At 50.0% G+C, this 19,554-nt stretch overlaps 2 long non-coding RNA genes across 2 annotated transcripts in view; one reads left to right on the top strand and one right to left on the bottom strand.

The window, feature by feature from the left end:
* Positions 1-234: 234 nt before the first annotated feature.
* LOC143259388 (uncharacterized) overlaps positions 235-19,554 on the bottom strand; it is a 44,739-nt gene continuing 25,419 nt past the window's right edge. Inside the window, exon 3 of the long non-coding RNA XR_013033197.1 lies at positions 235-714. This is a non-coding gene — a long non-coding RNA (uncharacterized LOC143259388). The remainder of the gene's footprint in view (positions 715-19,554) is intronic.
* The window catches only part of LOC117222556 (uncharacterized), a 50,678-nt gene continuing 46,800 nt past the window's right edge, over positions 15,677-19,554 (top strand). The window contains exon 1 of the long non-coding RNA XR_004490720.2: positions 15,677-16,005. This is a non-coding gene — a long non-coding RNA (uncharacterized LOC117222556). The remainder of the gene's footprint in view (positions 16,006-19,554) is intronic.

Genomic DNA, 19,554 nt, shown 5'->3' with positions numbered 1-19,554 from the left:
TACTCTTGCTAAAAATATCCCAGTTTCGCCCATAAACAGCATATGTTTATGCTGTTATACAGTAATGTCTCCCTAATTGACGCTCAGATTGTCTACAAAAATGGACAATTTAGGTAGAGACGATACAATTATTCGATCCTTGCGTTTCATTTGTTATAGTTACGAGTTGTCAACAACTATAATAACGAATTGCAAGGCTCGAATAATCGTATCTCCTCTTCCAAAATTGTCCATTTCTGTGCACAATCTGAGCGTCCGTTAGGGAGACATTACTGTACACCTTTTTTAAAGAATAGACGTGGCTTAGTTGCACTTCCGCTTACCGATCCACAAGACCGTGTGTCGACATCGCCTAAGAATCTATCTTCGTAGACCAACGTTCACACCGCAGCTTTGTCTTTTTGCAAGCGCGTCGTTCTTTCTGTACGGAGTAGGCGTGGCCGAAAAGCTGCAAAAGAAGGAAATAAATGAAAAAGGAAAAAATAAAAAGAAAGGAAGAGAGTAGATATACTTTCTGAACAGAGTAGGCGTGGCTTAGTTGTTCCATCTTGCTGGACCACTGACCCACAAGGTCAGCGCGCAGAGATCCCCAAGAAATTCTAGCTCGCCGCCGCAGTGCTTCTCCGCTCGCGGAGCATTGTCTTTTCGCAGACAGATCGTTCCGTATATAGGGTAGGCGTGGTCGTTCCGATTCGACCGGGGCCGGTGCTTGATCTAGTAGAAAAGTTTCAGGCAGTCCATTGAATTTTCCAAGCAGTCGAGGCGACCGCTTTGACAATGGGTTGAAAGGTGCACGGTTCGTTAGACCGTAGGCTCGCCGGCCATTTCGTCGCTCGCGCCGTTTGCCTCCTCGAGGGACACCAAAGGAGGAGAAGATGGAAAAAATCAAGGGATACCTTTCCGGGAGCATTACTCGCGCATTTAACAATAATTGCTCATTCCCGGGCAGTTCGCGTCGGGAGATGAAAGAGTGTCGGCTCGACGAGGTCGCGTCACTTCGCGTCTCGCTGCGATCACGAGGCGAGCCGATGCGAGGCAAGGCGAGGCGTGGCGAAGCGCGGCGAGGTGAGGCATGGCGAGGCAAGGCGAGGCAAGGTAAAGCGAGGCGAAGCAAGACGAAGCGAGGCGAAGCATGGCGAGTCAAGAGGAGACAAGACGAGCTGTGGCAAGCCAAGGCGAGGCAAGGTGAGCCGAGGCGAGCCGAGGCAAGCCAAGGCGAAGCGAGGCGAGGCGATCTGCCTCCGAGAGGAATGCGACGACGCCTCGGCGCGAACGCTGACAATATTCACGGTAATCCAATTGAAATTAATTCTCCGGCGAAGGCTCTTTGTTTCCGCCTCTGTCTCCTCGCGCTCTCTATCCGCCCCCGCGCCCGCCGAGCGGAGTCTCATAAGCTCCTCCAGCTGGAGGGTCCGTGGAACCGGAAGTGACGTGAAATATCGCCGGGCGACGTAATCGAGCAAGGCAGCGGCAACGGCGGCGACGGTGGATCTCTTCGAGGTTTCTCCGGTTGTTACCGTGACCCCCTCGGGGTTAATCATGCGACCGAATCGAGATGGTAATTCGAGTGCGCGGGAAGACGCGACTGTCCCGCGGATACGCCCCTCTAATTCACTCCTGGTGTAATTAATTGTTCCACGCGGCGATACCTCGACCGCCAGATTCGCCGCTTTGTTCTCGCTTTGTACCTTTTTCGCGTTAACTGTCGCGCAGACAGAATTATATATTTATTTATTTATTTATTTATTAGATAGGCGCGGAGTCTTGTCGTACGATACAAATGACGCATGGGGAAATAACAATCCAACGTGCAAAATTGGAACGACGAATGGGCCAACTTAAGTACTTGTTCGTAATTTGATGGATTGGAAGATAACAATCGAACATACGAAATTAGAACAACGAGTGGTCTGATTGAAGTACTTATTTACAGTAAAAAATGTTGACTTGTAAAACTAGGTTACATTGGCGATTTCGAGAGCCAAAAAATAAATCAGTGTCGCAGAGCTTGCTAAATTAATACAATTAGAAATCCTGGTAATAGTGTCAAAGTATCTCAGGCCAGTTCTATCATCATTCCGACTAACAGAGAGCTGCGTACTGGACGTGCGTTAATATTAACCCTTTGCACTCGAAGCTATTTTAACCGAAAATATAGAATAATTTTTCTAACTTACAGTACAATTTCTATTTTATATGAGAAAATGCATTTTATGCATATATGAAAATTGACTCTTGGGACTCGCGCAAGAGTTACACTCCTAACAATTTTTCAAAAGTATAAATTTTGTTAATATCAAAATTATCCTAAAAGGTGATATAACAAGTATTGGTGGTGCCTCAGAGTCGTCACTCGAGTGCAAAGGGTTAAAATTTGTAAGGCCCGGTAAAGTAGAACTGTCGTAAACAGTGCTTATAATTATGAAAAAAGGTACGCTAAATTCTCTCTAAAATTTTCCCTCGCTTCTCGTCCGTTCTTCGCAGTCGCATCGACTGTCGAAGCTCTCAGGCCCGTCTTCCGCGTAAAATAAAATTGTACCGCGACACGCTATTTAGGCCATTTATGCGCACCTACGATCTAATTAGGATTATCGGCATGCACGGTAGCCAGCAACGAATGTCTCCGCAGTGGCGCCAACGAAGTGGCAACGTTTAAGAATAGACGGGGGTAATTTTAGTGACCGGTTATACGTCGTTCGAGATGGATAGAGACGAGGACAAGGTGGAGAGAAAATAGCAGCCGGTCCCGCAGGAATTTTCAGCGAAAATCTGCCGGATCATCGAAACGTTTTGGAGGGTCGCCATCCGAGTCGTGCGGCAGCGAGGCGCGAGATCGCCGGTTCCCCGTGTCACGAACCTTTCTGTTTTCGATTCCGCCGATGCGGGCCGCACGTTCCGCTCGTGCGGCAACATGCTAATTTTGCCGCGGAACACGGCCGAAACCCGATAATTCGGGGATTATCGGCGGCGCACAACCGGCAATCGGAAATTGGACGCGGCGCGGCGCGGCGCGGGACTCACGTGGCCCGTTCACGCTCGACGCGTGTCGCCCACACGCAACAACCGGCGCGATAACAATCGCGCGCTCACGTAGCGTACGCGCGCTCTGCCGTGAACGAACCATAAGGCGTGTAAACGCCGCCTTCCTCATTAGAATGCCAAACATTCGACCGCGAGGCGACTTCCTAACCTTCCTAATTCGGCGCTTCCGCGTGCACGATGCCCGACGCCCACGCGATCGTTCCCTCGTTCGAGCACCGTTCAATCCTACGCCAATGCACAATGCTACCGCCGCACAAAATTCCGCGTTCTCGGCTCCCTCGAAGTTCCGGCCAAGTTTTGTGTTATTATGAAAGACCATGGTGAAACATTGATGGTAGACAAAAAATACTGTGTAATTACAGTGGAAGTACGATTATGCGAATTTAAAATTGATAGTTAATTTCTTCTTATTTTCGGTAATATTAATGCTATAGTATAAGGTAATTGACTGAAAATAAAAAGAAATTAACTATCAATTTTAAATTCGCATAATCGTAGTTCTGCTGTATTTTTACTGTATATTTTGTCTGCCATCAACGCTATAGTATAGTATAAGATGATAAATCGAGAATGTTTTCAACGTGAAATTTTCCTATGATTAGCGTCTGATATTCTTTTATTTTTTAACGACTCGAACCCTTTGTTGTGCACAATACAAAATAACAGCTAATCACGAAAAATATCATTAAAAAATAATAATGCCAATCGCGATCTTTCGTTCGTTCGGCATCGTACAGGACCCAAAAATCGAGGACCCAAAGGCGAGAAGAGAATGCCCTGGAAATACGCATTCTCCGCATACGTCGACAGCGAAAATCCAAGTGAAAAATCCGAAGTTCGCGCGGCATAGAAAATTCGTATCGCTCCAGAAGCTCCGTATCCATTTCCTCGGCGGACCGTATTTGTCCGCGGAACAAAGGCGAATTTTTGTATCGCGACGCGAGATCCGCGGCTTAATTAGCGCGGCGGCGGCGGCGATGGTACAGAATTCCGCGCGACGGTCGCGGAAAAAATTCGTCGGGAGGATCGAGGAAAACCGGAGGAAAATAAATCGGGGCGCAGGGCGCGCACGCGGGGCCGGGATATCGCGGGGTCGCGGGCAAAACCGCGATTCAGTAAATCAAAATGCCGGCGTGACGCCAGTGAAATTATCTCCGCCGTGAATCTCCGTCAATACCCGCGCCGCTTTTGAAAAATGAGAAATATGCTGCGCCGCGCGCGCCCGCCGAGTCCGCGAGATATTTCTTTCTTGCCGGGGCGCGAGGACGTCGACGCCGGGCTGGTTCGCCGGAGAACCGGGGGAAGGGGGTGCAGTCATCGGAAATTTGTCGATATTTTAACCGGTTCTGCCTCCGGTGGGGGAGGATTTCGTCTAGCCTTCCATCCCTTTCCGCGCCCTTAATACAGTCGTACGTGCGCCTATGATTTATTGAAAGCTGAAAAAGACTCTCTCTTCCGCGTTATCCCATCCCACGAGCTCTCTCTCTTTTTCTCCTTTTCTCTCTCTCTCTTGCTTTCGCCGTTCGCTGCATCCCTCTCGGTCTCCCGATTAAAAAGTTCGCCCATTACCGGCCGCGTCGCAGCGGCATTCAGGGCCCATTGAAAGATGTCGCATTGTCGCCGAGCCGTTTCGATGCCTTAGAAAAAGCTCCGCGAGCTTTATACAACAATGTGTCCTGGCCGCGCATTCGAACGGAAACCGCAGCCCCGGCTCGGCCGGGAACGCTGCATTTACGCCGCGATAGAATAATAATGGCCGTTTATGCGGGACTAATACGGCCGGGGCGGGGGTGGACGGCGAATTTCGCGGATCATTGAGAACCGCTGCGGGCTAAGATATCATAAAGCCCTCAGCCACCTCCGGAGGTGTACAATAAACCACGGCCAGAACGCGGCAATAAACCTCTCTTCGAGGAGGAGAAGAGAAGCTGCGGCGTTGGGGGCTGGAGGGGGGCGGAACACTTCGGGCCTATACATAATCGCGTGCCGCGAAGAAAAGTTTATTTTATTTTTCTCACTCTCGCTCGCTCTCTCTCTTTCACTCTCTCGCCCTCTCCGTCTCTCGCCCTCCTCCCTCTTTCTCGCTTTTTTTTACGTCCCGGGCACCGGATTGGACGCGTCGCAGTTGAAGCGAAATTAATTGCGATCGCGGCTGGCACGATGCTTTAATTAGGGTCGGGATTGATTGTGCTTCGAATTCGCGGAGAGCTTCAAAGGTGCTCTCGACCCTTTTTCTGCGTCGTCGGCGGGGCCGCGCGGACCTCGCGTTCGCGCGACAATTAAATTCTCGGATTGATCGGGGCTCGCGGGGGGAGAATTCTTCCCGGCTAATCGGATCGCGGAGGAGCATCGACGCGATCGACAGTTCCGCGGACGATTCTTCTGTTCGCGGCTCGCCGGCCGGAGCCCAATTTAGTCGCTTCTTCTTCCGCCGAGCGTATCCGTCGCGGCGAGCTCGCAGCGGAATTCCGACGCGCGTCCGTTTGTAAAAGCAGCCTGGCAGCGGCGAACGAATTTCGACAATTTTCCGTCGTGTCGCGCCTCTCTCTCTCTCTCCCTCTCTCTTTCTCTCCGCGTCACCGAGCCGATTTCCGGGGATGATCCGTGTTCGCACGATGATGGGATAATAATGGACCGGTTGCGCGAGAACGGCGACGCGGCCGGAAACTGCGGGAATTCGCGAGGGAAATCTACCGGAGCTGCCGCCGGCTAAGTACTCACAGAGGTAGCTCTCCGACTGGACGCGTAGCGAAATCGCTCGCACCGATTTGTTCCTGGATGTTTAAAAAAATTAAGCCGAACGGATCCCCGACGATTAGAGAGATAGATAGAGAGAGAGAGAGAGAGAGAGAGAGCGTCGGAAATGAACTGCGAAGAACGGTGTCTGATCTTGATTGCACAGAAATTCTTTTCGCGTGGAAATTCCGGCTCTATTTCGACGATATTAGACCGACAGTCGAATTTAATAATAATCATTTATATTTATGTATATATACGGGATGATCGTTTGCAACGCGAGCCACCTAAAAGCAATGACACGAGTATAGTTATAAAAAGAAAGTTAGAAGGATGTAGAATAAACGAAAATAACGATAATAAGCGAGCTCTATTTCGACAATATTAGACTGACAGTCGAATTTAACAATAATCATTTATATTTATATTTATGTATACGGGACGACCATTTGCAACGCGAGCCACCTAAAAGCAATGACACGAGTATAGTTATAAAAAGAAAGTTAGAAGGATATAGTAGAAACGGAAATAACGATAATAAGCGAGCAAGAAAGACAATAAAACGTACAATAAAATACAAAATAAAAATGACGGTAATAGTGGAAATGGGGATAAATCTAAGGAAATACGGATGACTGGAGGAACAGAAAAAAGGGAAGAAGGGTGACGAGGTGTGGTAAGGGGGAAAACTAGGTAGAATAATGTACTGGCCATGTATACGGCCATGAGGGCAGAACGACGAAAGGATTCGGTTCTGGAGAAGATGGAGAAGGCCTGCTACGACTAGTAAACCGATATGGGGCCGAAATGAGACCGATATACATTCGCGGCAGACGGATAACCCAATAAAAGGTGGTTGGCATCGCGAAAGACTCATAGCAGCGGCGTGCCACGGTTAATCCGTCGTTTCCTCCGACGACTCTCTTCTCGCGATCCGTATTGTCCGACGACATTCTTCGCCGTCGACGTGTCGATTTCTCCCCCCGAAAAAGAAAGAAGAAAAAAACGAAAGAAACGTCGTCTTTATCGGTGCTGCTCGACGCGAACGGCTCCGAGAAACCACTCCTCTTAAAAGCAGTCCATAAAACCGACGAAAATCGTGCCGCGAAGAACAAGAGGCCTGACGGTTAACACAAAGCCGGGGACCGCGATGCATGCGTCCAGTCGTTTCATAAATCAAGACAAAGCCCGCGGAGAAACGACCGAGCACCTTAGCTCTCTCTCTCTCTCTTCCTCTCTTTCTCTCTCTGCTCTCCCAATCGTCAAAACGGCTGCCGTGGAAGAATGATTTCGAACCGAACATTGTCGCGACTTCGCGACACAGTTACACGTTCGGTATTATAACAATTAATTATGGAATAAGACATTAGATTCTTTGGTTCGGAAATGAAGAAAATGAAAGAATACGATATTTTAATATGTTTCGTTCGATAAATATAGAATTGATTAATCCTAGAAACAAAACAATGGTGCAACAATTGCTCGTGACAATTTTTGGAAGAGGAGGCACGATTCTTCGAGCTTTGCAGCTCGTTTTTACAGTTGTTGACAATCGATAACCATAAAAACCGAGTCACAAGGCTCGAACAATCGTGCCTCCTCTTCCAAAAATTGTCCATTCTTGCGGACAATCTGAGCGTCAATTAGAGAGACATTACTGTATACACTTCGAAAGCAGCGAACTGATCGACGGGGACTGTTCGTCCCGGTGGAATGACAGACGGCGGTCGCAGGGGGGCCAGAAGCCGAAGAAAAGTCCCGGTGAAAAAAGAGGAACGGTGTTGGTGTGTGCCGTCGCGAGAGGGTCGTATCGGTGGTCCCCATTAAACGCATCCTACTTTCCGAACTTAATTCCATTCGAGTCGACCGCTTAATTGTACGGTCACGTTCTCGGACGTGCGCAGTGCCGTAGCCGATCGGGAGCGATTCATCGGGGGCCCGCCGGCGAGACCAGCATTACACGCGTTGATGGACGACGGGCAACGACAGCGGGGAGGAGGGAAACGAAAAAAGGGGGCCCCGAAGAACGCGCGATCGCAGACAGGAAATCCCCCTCGTGGCTGGGCACGCACCGTGCCCTGCGCTTCTGTGCTCTGCTTTGCTCCGCTCTGCTCTGTGCAACGTGCTGCAGTCCACATTAGGCGGCCGACACCGGGAACAATCGGGCAGCAGGGGCTAATCCGGCCGAGGCATTTCCATCCGGCGTTTCGGAACTTGCCGCCGCCGCCAGATTCCGACGTCTACCCGCAGAATCCCGTCCCCAGCCCCTCTACTTTTCCCCGAAACTTTGTTGCGAACTGCGGCTAAGCCAAAATCACGGAACTAATCGCTATTTCAGCGATGCAGCCTCCTCCCCGAGCACCCCTCCCTCCCCCCTCCCACACGGACGCCCACACCCGGCGCATTATTCGAATGCTCTTATTCGCACCGGCTCGTTAAGGATATATTCTCCGCGTGCCACGTTTTCGCACCTTCTGCTGACTCGCTCCTCCTCTGCCCCTAGCCTTCCAGCTTTTCAACCCCCTTTGCCGGGCGCCCCCTCGCCGCTACCGCTCTCTCTCTCTCTCTTTCCCCTTCCTACCGATTCCTGTTTCCTAGCGGCGAACTTAAGCGAAGGCTCGTTTTAATTACTCCGGAACTCGCGGCCGGGGGCGCGAAAGTTTTATGAAATCTTATCGCGTTACACGGAATTCCGGAGTTATGGTGTCGCCTTGTATTATTAATAAGGTCCTCGCGAGAGCGCGGCACGCCGCGTGCACCGTTCGTAAACGTCGCGATATTGAATTAAATTGCCGGAACCGAGCCTTTCCCCGGAGTTTCTATTGCGTTTCGCGTGCGTAAGCCTCCGGCGAACAATCTGCGTTCGTAAATAACGCGACGAGAGCGAACTTTACTCGCGAATACCGCCGCCATCGCCGCCGCCGTCACCGCTGCTGCATCAGAACTGCATTCGATGCCACGCTCGGGAGCACGCGTACACCTTTGGGGTCCGATCGGGGGGACCCTCTGTTTATGCTAAACGGTCAACGTCTTTTCACTCGCGTGTTTCAACCACGGAACAATGAATCGAAGCATGTTCGTCGTCGATCAATTTTCATCGCCTCTCTTATCGAACAGAAACGAGATAAAAACGTGCATATCTCTTCTTCCGATGACGTTCCCGCTAAATTTACCAGGTTCAAACGACGATCACGGTTTTTCATTTTCAAATTGTTGTAATTACGAATCGATCTCCGGCGCGGTTCGCGCGCGACTTTCGGTGGCCGAGACCACCGGTGGTTCGTTCAGCCGACAATTTACCCGGGGTGCGATTTACGGGGGGGCGCGCGCGCCGGCAGTGCACTCCGCGTTGCACTACGAAAAATTGAATATCGGGAATGGGCCGATGATCGAACATCGATGACGCGCGGTGTGTTTCCATTTGTCGGGGGCGGACACAGGGAGACGCGCGTCCGCGACGGCTCGAATCGGTAAGTAGACCGGGGAATGCATCCCGCGAATTATGCAATTGCAACTTTAATGCCCCGCGGTCTCCCCGCGTGTCTCCGCGCGGCCGCCGTCGGATTCGCGGCGGATCGACCGCGCGGTTATTGCTTCATCGCGTATTCCATTTCGCGGTCCGCGCGCCTGCATTCGGAACGCATTATCGCCCGGCAGACACTTTCATCTCGATGGTCCCCGGGCGTTTTTCAGCGGTGCATCGCGTGCATCGCGCGCGTCCAAGAGGGCTGAAGAGCCGCGGAAAGCCCCCCGTCCTCTTCCCGCCCTCGTCCCCCGGCGCGTTACAGGTCCGTTCAAAGACAGAGCCGAATCTTGCCACTTGGAAACACCCAGACTCCTTTTCTCTCCTTCCCCCCTTTCAACCCCCTTTCACTCGTTTCCCGGCGTTCTTTCTCGCTCTCGCTTCGTTTCTCTCGTCCACTTTCCTCCGCGTCGACCTCGCTCGACCGACCCTCTCTCGCCCTCTCTCTCTCTCTCTCTCTCTCTCTCTCTCTCTCTCTCTCTTGCTTAAAGCCCTGTACACACATTGACAGCGGCGTGTACGCGCGCGCAGTGTGTGCACGGGACTCTAAAAAAGGCGGCCGGGGCCATTCGATGGCAGCTGTTCCACATTTGAAGGATGGATATTCTTCGGGCTTTGTCGCCACGACAAAAGACCCTCTCTCACAAAAGGCCTAGCCAGGCCGAGCTTTCCGCGAGAACCTCTCTCTCTCTCCCTCTTCCTCTCTAGCTCTGTCTTGCTCAGGCTCGCTGGGAGAGAACGTAGCACAAGCATTCAGGGGTATAAGTTCCATATGTGCCACGACACAGAAGCAAGAACTCTCGGTTCCACCTATTTCTCTCGCTCGGATCTTTCTGTTGTCGGGCCCCGAGACGCTCGCGCCTTCGTTCTCGCGGCCTCCCCGAGTCTCCTCTTAATTAGGGGCCTGCTGTTTAGCTAGCCCAGCCCCCCGCAGGCCTACGAATCCCACCCATTCTACTCGCAAATCCTTATTTTCGGTCGCCGTAGCGTTCCCTACGGCTACGTCGACATTTTCGAAGAACCGCTTTGGTCCACTTCGCGACAAATTCCGTCGAATACGCGATGGACTTCGAGTGGTCCCAAAGATTAAAATGTTAACCCATTACCCGCCGCAGGGATACGAAAATGCAAGTATTAAAAATCGCAAGTATTTTACTTTACAATAGGGTCAATTTCATATGCATGAACTATATTAAATCATATGAAATGGAAATATCGTAGATCAGAAAACATCTTTTGGATTTCGAATTAAAGTAGCTTCGACTGCAAAGGGTTAATCCTTTCGTGGAGCACGTGATATGTTCTCGCTGTTTCAATGCCTGTATTTTATACAGAAGACGCAGTTTTTGAAAGAAAACAATTTGAAAAAGTGTCCCAAAAATGGGACATTTGGCGGGTAGTGGCAGGACGATTGTTACGAAAATTACCGTGTAGATCCAGCTCTTCGGGTATCTGCTTGCATCTCCGAAACGCAACCCCTTGTATTTATCTCTCGCCGCGTTAAAGCGCGTATTCGCTTCGAAGACCATTGCCCGATGAGACGATAAAATCTAGCACAAAAAAGAAAAACGATCCCGTTTCGAAGACAGACTACATTCTACCGTATAGAGCCCGGGTGAATCTACCCGGTGGCCCAGGGTTTTACGCGTATCCTCTTCCATAAATGAATAATTTCTGCTCCTCCAAGTTGTACAAGCACTCATAAAAAAGTCCCGGAGTTTTTTCAATTCCGGACAGAGGGACCGAGTGTGTAGAGGGGAGCAGGGCGAGGAGACCCGTCGCGATTAAAAATCCAGGACTGTCCGGGGCGATCCCGGACGTCTGGTAGCCCCGTGCGAAGGGGGTCGTTCACACCCAACAGCCCCGTGACCGATAAAGAAGAATCGCCGATGTCCTTCCACGCCCCGAAAAGTCTGGCCGCCCCGTGCGGCAACCCTAACCGAACGAGTTTCCTCTCTCGCCCCTGCGTCAAGAAGAGAGAACGGAAGAAGAAGAAGAGCCCTTTTCTCCTCTTCTTCGCCCCTGTTGCGCCAGTGTTCGGCGGGGCCCCCGTGTTTCTGGAGCAACGGGGAGAAAGAGAGAGCGAGAGAGGAACTTGCTCGTGGAACGACGGACAGTCTGTTCTGCGGTGACTAATGAATTTGCTACGAGCTCTTCTTGCCGGACGACCTCGTTTGACCCTACCGGGTCCGAAGTTACGAGCTGCGTACCGCCAGTGTCCACGAATCGACCAGCGTGCCACGCAACCGGCCCTCTTCGCCCTGCCTCCGTCGGCCGCTGCAACTGCCGGACGCCTAAAATCACTGATCCCCGGGCTCCTCTCTCTCTCTCTCTCTCTCTCTCTCTCGCTCTCTCTCTCTCTCTCTCTCTCTCTCTCTCTCTCTCCCTTGTACATACGCCGCAGTCCTCGTCCTGCCGTCAGAAATCATTAAACCAACGTCCTCCATTTTCCGGGCACCGTTCGCCGGCGATCCGACGGAGTGCTTCGAAATCGGACGGCGCCGGAACGCGAACAATTAAATTCGTAAATACCTCGATCAGATGCGGCTGATGTTGCATCGACTGATCCCCTCGGTGATCGAACTCTGCGACAGTCGCGCGGAATCTCCGGAACGTGCTCCAAATTGGATCATCGATTCGATGGGGCAGAATCATGGGCGGCGTGAGTCACATTTTCGAACGTTTTCGCTTCTGTCCGCCAAATTTACGGTAAATTCTGCCTAATCGGCGCTCGGATTGCGCACGAAAATGGGTCATTTTGGGAAGAAGAGGTGCGATTATTCGGACCTTGCGGCGCGTTTTTACTGTTGCCGATAGTCGAGGATTATAAAAAACGGGGTGCGAGGCTCACGAGGTCGAGGCTTGTTCGTTGTTGTTTATAAGCTGGGGGAGAATTAAGAAGAATTTACTGTATTCGCATATATTTCCATTTTCTGTTACTTCTTGTCTATTGCTTAGAAATATGCAAACGTAATATTTTCGTAGTTTTTGTTTCAATATCATTAACAATGTAACAGTTACTTTCAGTCTATAATTATTCACAGTATTCGACATTGTCGTGGAAAATTTTCTCGCCGAAGTCTGCAGATTTGATCATTTTCTTTTTAGAAGTGCGGCCAACTAGGCGAAGTAAAGAGATTTTTGGAAAATGAGTTTATTCGTCACTCAGTTACAAAAAGCGATACAGAACACGTGCCATCGAAATGATCGTACGGAAGAAGCTGGCGAGGGCTTAGAAAAATAGAAAAATATTGCAACCTGTTTTATATGTACTATAAGTATACCTTTTTATACACTATAACAACGAGTCGCAGGGCTCGAATAATCGTATCTGCTCTTCCAAAATTGTCAATTTGTCAATCTTGTGCACAATCTGAGCGTCGATTAGGGAGAATTTACTGTAATCTGTGCAGGACAACATGATATTAAAAAAACAAATAGATTATCAAATCATCGTGAATTAACTTAACTCTGAATTATCTCAACGATGGCCGGCGAACGATGAGTTTGGTCAGAGAAGAACGTAAAATAAGTTTGATCAGAGAACAATAAATTTGATCGGGAAACGATAAATTTGTTCGGTGAACGATAAGTTCGATCAGCGAACGATATACACTCGTCGGCAAACAATAAATTTGATCGGCAAACGATGCATTTGTTAGCAAGCAATAACGCTCCTCGTTTCCTCGCAACGACGAGATCTACGATCTACGATACCGAACCAAAAGCATGACCATCCAAGCCTGGTTCGACGAGCTCTGTAACGCCAGTTCCAAGATTCCGCTCCTAGAAAAAACGACTTCTCCGAAGCCGGAGCTTCGAATTTTCAGCGTAACCCTCGCGTGTTCTAGGACATAAAAAGGTTAATAGGGAGGACGCAGGGCCGGCGATAACGACACCCGAATCGGACGATGAAGTCATCGGTGTGGCCGGTGACTCCTACGGAAACTGACGTCGAACGTCGTCGACGTGGCGTTCCCTTCTCTAAGCGACGGTTTCCAATCGATCGGCCCAGGTTTTCCGTAACGAATCGAGGAGGTCGCGCGCTCGATGCGGGTCTAGTGGGTATCGAGCGTCGCAGGAATCGTAATTAGAGCCGTGGAATCGTACTCTCTCGCGGCGTACACTATACTATCCACGGGTCTCCTTTTCTGTACTAGATTAAGGGCGTAGCAGCCTCGGACTTCTGTAAATTAGAAACGGACACGAGGTGCTCGCGTGACGGGAATCGAACGTGATCGCAACGACCGCCTGGCCGGTTAACCGATGCGTGAGCCAAATTAATAATCCCCGGATCGTGCGATACGTACGATCGACCGGCAGCTGCACACGAGAAGAGACGGCGAGAGAGAGAGAGAGAGAGAGAGAGAGAGAGAGAGAGAGAGAGAGAGAGGAGAGAGACTAGCCGGCTCGTCTCGAAATAAGTTTCGGCCGCGCGCGGCAGAATTTATTATCCCTCCCCCGCGATCGTTCGTCAAACTGGTAATTACTTGTGGCGCGTGGTGTATCGAGCCTCGTCACGCCGTAATTCTTCGCCCTGGTGTCACGCCTTCGGCTCCTCTTCCTCGGTCCTGGGCTCTCTCGCCCGAAACTCCCGTGAACCCGGAAAATTGCGCTCGCTTCCCCCTTCGCTTCCCCCTGGGAGACGTTTTACGGTCTCCGGACTCGATGGGACGTTTTTTTTGTATCGGCGACGCGATTTCAATTAATCTATTTCTCTCTTTTCGTTTAATCGACGGAAGGATTGCCATTTCAGTTGCAAGCGTGTGAATATGAATACGTATGTATTGGGTGCAACGGGACCCTCGGGGTGACGGTAACGCGGCAGCACAAAAATCCGTGTTTTTATGGTACTTCGATAAATTAAGAGAAATATATTTCTGGTTTATATTTGATTCGCCCTTGTAATACAAAGTAAAGGGGAAGGTATTGCAGGGAAATAGGAATATGGAAGTCTAAATGAGGGATTCCCGAATATATTTGAAAGAGTTCAGATTTTTTTTTAGTTATGCTTGACAGCCAAAATGGCGGGGCGTTTCGAGGACAATTATCAAGGTAGAGGTAAAACGTTCGAATCAACCCTTTGCGCTCGAGGGGTGACTCCGAGGCACCGCTAAAATGTTTATATCGCATTCCAAAATAATTCTTACATTGACAAAATTTAAATTTGAGAGAAAATTCTTTTAGATTTATAGTTAAAATGGCTTCAAGTCCAAGGGGTTAGAAATCGGAATATTTACGTAGTGTTCTAGGTATTGCGTTGAAGTGTACGTATAAAATAATGAAAGGTGATTAATGTAATAATAATATATAATGATATATATTACACTATAATAATAAGAAAGATGATTCTATAAAGAAAAATCAGATCAGCTGAAGACTCACGTTCCTGCAAAATTGACGTATTTATTCTTCTTACGATAAGACTACATAACCTATAGTAGTACAGGATTATTCACATATAGGGTGGTCTGTCCCAATTAATGAATGTTTGCGATCCGTAGGAATTCGTGTAAAAGTCGCTCGATTCATCGTAATCGAAGAATGCCGGGTACGCGACGAGACTAGACGAGACGAGACGAGACGGTACGGAGCAACGGCCCGAGAGCACGGTTCAGCGAACGTTAGGCGTAAAAGCGAGACGGTAACGAGGGAACGATCGTCGAAAGTGTTTCGCTCTGCCGGATGATTGCTCTTCGACGGCGTCTAGACTACGGAGACCGCTCTCTCTCTCTCTCTCTATAGGAAATCGAAAAAACGTTGAAAGAATTTTCGCCGGGCTCGAACAACATCGGCGGCCGGTTATCACGGCTCTCCCATCAGCGTTTCGATATCGGAAGAATCTCGGGTTTAAAACCGAGCCCCCGATTAAATTGAAATTTCTCGATTTCGGCGGCTGGACGCTGGAAACGCGACCGCAACAATTCCAAGCACGATATTGTAATACGGATTCGCGGGAAGCGGGGCGGGGGAGGGGGTGAAGCCCGGTTCCGCGTTTCGAATATTTCACGATCGCGATCATCCTGTCGGTGCAAAAAATCAAAAGAGAAACTCTATGTATGTATACCATAGAAAAAGAGGGCTGGCTATGGCGCGTATGGGAAGGGGGATGCTTTCGAGGACGGGGAGAGGACGGAACCGGGGGCGGCGGGAAGAACGATGCTCTCGGGGAGAAAACGGGGTGGACGACGGCGGAAGCGGGACGACAGGGGGAGGGGAATCGAATGCATTTGCGTCCCGAAACGTCACGACGAAGATCACAGTCGGACGTCTTCGCGATGTCGCTCGATAAGTTTCGGAGCGTCTCGGGTCTGTTCGCCTAACCGAGCTGCTGGTGGCTCGACGGCACAAGGGGACGACTCGGCGGGTTCGATTCAGTCCTCGTAGGTCTGCGCAACGGTTCGGGTCCCCATCGTGTAACTGGGACATCCGAGAACCTATCTCTCTCTCCTTCTCTCTCTCTCTCTCTCTCTCTCTCTCTCTCCTAATTGGAGGAGTTTGTGGTGAGCTGAACAAGATAAACTGATACAAGTGCGCCGCGAGATAAGCCGAGTCTGCCTCCCGTAATTGGCTGAATTCGAAAGTGAAGAGGCTCCGCGTGGACGGATCATCCGGCTTCCAACCACGGTCGATCATCGACGATCCCACGGAGATACCTATCCGCAACGCCACGAGCCTTGGACACCGTCGATCAAACTCCTCAGGTACAACCAGAAATTCCCTATTCATCTCGATAAGAGAATCCGCGCGTAGATCCGCTCGGATCCTCGATCTCGTCTCGGTCGATCGCCTCGGACCCGTTGAACGATTTCGGACGTTTCCGTCGCGCTTAATCGACGACATTAAATCTTCTCCGGCTCGTAAGATAGCTCCGAACGTAGGACACTTCGTTAACGAGTTACGATCTTCTTCGTCTTCGTTCATCGCGCTTTACCTTGTTCTCTTACGTACGTTAATAAATCGAATCGAGTCGAACGAATACAAAAATAAAAAGATAAAGATCATTGGTCTAGAAACGCGTGCATCCAACGCAAGAGACACTGCGCTTTCGGATCGTCTGCACGAGAAGAACAATTGACCCGCCGATCGCGGCGCTGGGTCTCCAATTAATTAATATCATTACAAGCCCCGAGCCTCGAGACGCGGCGCAAACAATAAATTCTGCTTTTGCCCGGCGATCCGTGTAATTTTGCTCGGGCAAGGGACGCACAAGTATTCCGCGGCAATTGATCGGCTGCAGTCGGCGAGCAATTGAACCGGCGGGCCTCGATCGCGAGAGAGAGAGTCTCTCCCGGGAGAGGACGAGCTAACTCGTCCGAAGCTCTTCGCGCGCGTTGATTCGCGCTCGTCGAAATTCCTCGCGCGCCGTTTCGATTACGATTTCGCGATTCGTCGCGCTTCGGTGCTCGTCGTGGAACCGGAATCCGGATCGAGCGACAAGATTTTCGAAAAAAAAAAGAAAAAAAACCGTGAACGTCTAATAACAGCGTGGACGGTGCTCGTCGCGCGCGCGAACAAAGCCTTTTTAATGCATACATTAAAAAAGCAATCTTCGGAAAATCGAGCGCAGAGACCGGGCGGCCGCGACGAACTTGAAACGATCGAAACGCGGGATGACGATGACGACGATGATGATACGATGCCAGAGAAAAGGGAAACGAGACGTATCGGCCGGCGACGCACAAACGCGTTACCCAGCGTCGCCCACGCACACGCGGACGCCTCCGGCGTGCTCCGATTCCCATAAACCGTTCCCCACGTGGCGGTTTAAGCCTTCTCCGTATCTCCGCGGCGGGGCCCGGTACACTCCTCCTCCGTCGTCCATGTGTTACAACGATGCGGAGCCGCGATGACCTAACCCGGTCTGTCAATTAAAATGCCACCATATGCCACTTAACCGTTCTAAATTTCAACCGCTAACTCCCTGTCGCGTCGCGCAGAGAGAACGCGCGCTCTCGCCGCGCGATCTTCAGCGGCTCGAGAAAATCAGCTGATACGCGACGCGCCGCGAAGCGTTCGTAGAATTCGGAATTTTCTTCGCCGACGACAGAGCGCGGAGCTTTCCTTTTTTCACTCCGTCCGACCAGTGCACGTCCCTTTCTACTCGGAGGAAATTCAGGCCGCGACACCTTTCTATTCGAATTGAATACGGTGTTCGCGACGGGGGGTCCTTCGGGAAGGGTCTCGCATTGTCCCGTAAACTGGAGCAAGCCGCGGAAGGATCCCGTAGAGAGTTGGTTAGACCACGAATTGCGTAACGACACGAAAAGAAACGCGCGCGTCTCCCTTGATCGAGACGCTCTCGACATCGCTTTGCGCTTCGTCACAGAGACACGGCTGGTGGATGGAAGGGGGCCGGAGGGGGGCGTGCTGTTCCTGCGATTAAAATCAATTTGACGGATTACCGGGTCTCGACGGCGCAGTCATTAATCTCGTTACTAGTGTAACGCGTCGTTAGCAGTGCGATGTTGTACGGCACGGCGCGACATCCGAGAGAACGCTCGTGCTCGTGCTTGCGCGCGCGCGCGTATCTCGGATCCTAATCGTAGAGAGAGCGAGGCTTGAAATTTTCAGCGTGACGCGATCCTGGGGGCGGTCGGGGGACAGCGGACGTGCCCGGTCTGGTCTCCCTTTCTCGTCTCCCCATGAATTTCGGCTCGAAGCAGTCGGGTTTGTCGAGGCAGCTTGCCATCCGACCGGTGAAAAAATAGGTCTTCTCGAGTGCTGGCATCGAGAGCGCGGCCATTCCTCTTTCATTACTCTTCCATCGGAAAGCTTGGATCGTTTTAATCATCGCACTCCATTCGTGGCCCAAGAGCGGACTAGATTTTCCACGGGAATCGGAGTCTAACGTGATTCTCTGACAATTCCCCGTAATTGTCTCTTGCACACATACGTATGTGTTACATGGGGAACGTGTAATTGGGGTGGTTGACTTTGTGGGGTGTAGTGGAGCTGGTTACTGTGCGGTGTCCGATAGCTGTTCCTCTGGTTCGTTTTCTTGCACAATTATCTTTGTATTTATTTTAATAAAGACGAGTCATTACATTTTTGTATTGTTTTATTTTATTCGATGAATTTAATGTTGATTGGGCCCGAGAAGGAGTCGTAGGCACAGTAATTAGTCAGTCACCCTATGGTAATTTGCTTTATTACTCTGGGTTATTATCTTTGGTTCGTTTTCATGAACAATTAACTTTGTATTTATCTAATAAGATATATTGTATCTATATTAAATTTCTGGATTCTTTGTTTTGTTCGTTTTTTAATTGAAAATATGTGATGTGTTTTATTGGACGAATTTAAAGTTAATTGGGCCCGAGATGATGCCGTAGGCACAGTAATTAGTCGCCTTATGGTAATCTCCTTTACTATCCTGGGTTATGTCAAAGTTATTTATAATATACAATTATTTATGATATAAGGTTATTTATAAATAACCTTGACATAATCATAGGAACAACAATTTTATACGGTATATTGTACAATTTCTATTATATCGTGTGCGTGAATAACATAATTTATCTAAAAATTTCTCACAGAAAGATTTTCACAATATCGGGAATTATAAAAGAAAAAATTAGAAGCGAATCATTTCGACTAGTTTTTGGTAGTTCCAGCGTTAAATAGAATTATCACAAAGGAGTATTTTATCATCTTAGACGCGAGTAACAACTACATATTTATTCGCATGATCAGCGATTTCTATTGCAACTAAAGCATCAATCGAAAAAACTCCTTTTTCGGGCAAGAAGAGCGTCTTTGATCCAATTTAATTCGCGAAGTTCGAACGCAATAATTTCCGGGGCGTCGCAGGACGGTTAATATGATCCGGTTGGCCACTATTTCACGGACATCGGCGGGGGTGGCTCTCTATCCTGAAGTCGTGGGGGTGGATGTTCGGGACAACCTCGTGGCTCCCTTGTTAGCGTTCAGCTGGCCCTCTCTCTCTCTCTCTCTCTCTCTCTCTCTCTCTCTCTCTCTCTCTCTCTCTAACACGTGTAAAACCAGGAAGGAGAAAGAAGCGGCATTACTCCCGTGCACGTTATAGGGACGTACTCATTAGTAAATGAGCCCTGGGCAATCGAGTGGCGGGGTCCCAGGTGTTATCTCTCCTGGCTCGCCGGCGAACGAACGAACGAACGAACCCCGGAACGAGAACAGCCACCACCGACGCCGCCTTCCGCGTCCCATCGTGTATATAAATAGGGCTGCGCCGCGGCTGCGGGCCGCGCGGGGGAAGCCAGGGTTCG

The sequence above is a fragment of the Megalopta genalis genome, chromosome 4, assembly GCF_051020955.1.
Source record: "Megalopta genalis isolate 19385.01 chromosome 4, iyMegGena1_principal, whole genome shotgun sequence".
NCBI lineage: Eukaryota > Metazoa > Arthropoda > Insecta > Hymenoptera > Halictidae > Megalopta > Megalopta genalis.
The sequence above is the reverse complement of the archived record's forward strand: the minus strand, read 5'-3'. Positions and strand labels throughout refer to the sequence as shown.